Source organism: Chinchilla lanigera, unplaced genomic scaffold, assembly GCF_000276665.1.
Source record: "Chinchilla lanigera isolate Chin_1 unplaced genomic scaffold, ChiLan1.0 scaffold00026, whole genome shotgun sequence".
Taxonomy (NCBI): domain Eukaryota; kingdom Metazoa; phylum Chordata; class Mammalia; order Rodentia; family Chinchillidae; genus Chinchilla; species Chinchilla lanigera.
This window is the reverse complement of record NW_004955427.1, coordinates 1908722-1910002: the sequence shown is the minus strand read 5'-3', so window position 1 is coordinate 1910002 and position 1281 is coordinate 1908722.

The following is a 1281-nucleotide window of genomic DNA, read 5'->3' as shown; positions in this document are numbered from 1 at the left end:
CTCCTTTCCATATCCATGTAGTGGTACTATGATTCTGAAAACCCTATTGAATTTAAAAGCAAAACAATCCTTTATAAATTTTTAATATGTGTCTGCAAACCAACATATGTGAAATACAGAGCCACAGTTTTGTATTCTCATCTTCTTGTCATTGTGCACACTTGTCCTTTCTTGAGCACACTGTGAATTCCAAGTACTTTGCAAGGGTAAGTTTCGTATTTTAAGAGATCTGGTACAGGGCATGGGAAAGACCTGTTTGACAAGCTATTGGAAATATCAAACCTATAAATTATAAGTATATAGTTTCAGATTACAGTGACGTTAGCTGAAGACAAATTCTGCAAAACAAGCACTGTGGTGGGCGGATCAGAACGCTAGGGCAAGCGTTCTGGCTGGAGCAGCCCGCAAGGTGGAATCCAGCTCCGCACACGAGTACGTGAAGCGAAGCTGCAGGCAGGAACGCCGAAGCGCCCTGTTTTAGACCACGGAGTCCCAGAACCTCCTAACGACACAGACACCTTCAAAACTGGCGCAGACGGAGAGCTGCGGGCATCCGGTTCAAGTCCTTCACCGAAACCCAACTAGCTTCTGCCGCTTGCACTGAGTCCGCCCGGTCCTGCTGCGCTCCTCGCCCCAGCTTCGCCCCAAGTACATCTGGGCGTGCGTCAGACAGGAAGGCAGGTGATAGCGCAGGCCATGCTCAGTCCTTTCTGACACACGAAGCGCAGAAAGCCAAAGCCCCAGGCCAATTTGCACAAGGGGGCGGGAACCGGAAACGCTGTCTGCAACCCACCCGCGCGGCCGCCACCCCGCCGGCCATAACCGGAACCACCCTCCGCCGCTCCCGCCGGCCCGGCGCGCCGCCCCTCCGCGCCCGCCCTCCGCCCCGCCAGCCAGCCAGCCCTCCGTCCTCCCGTCCTGAGCGGAAACGACGACAGCGGGTGCCGCGGGGGCGCCAAGGCCCCGCTAGCGATTAGCACCAACAGCCGCAAGGCACAAGCACAGGCCAGCCGCGACCGCCCAGCCCACCGCGGCCGGCTCCCGTGACCCGGAAGTGACTCGCCCCGCCGCGGAGAGGGGCGGGGCCTGACGGGCAGCTCTGTCCCGGCGTGCCGCGGGCTTCCGGTGACCTCTGGCCTTTCTCCGCAGCGCTCTCCCTGCCTAACGTGCTCTCCCGCGGGCTTTCCCCTTCCCCGCGTCCTCGCGCGCTGCCCGCGGGCCGTGGCGCGGGGCTGGTGGCGCGGCGGTAGCACGGCACGTTCGTCATGGCCGCCTCGAAGC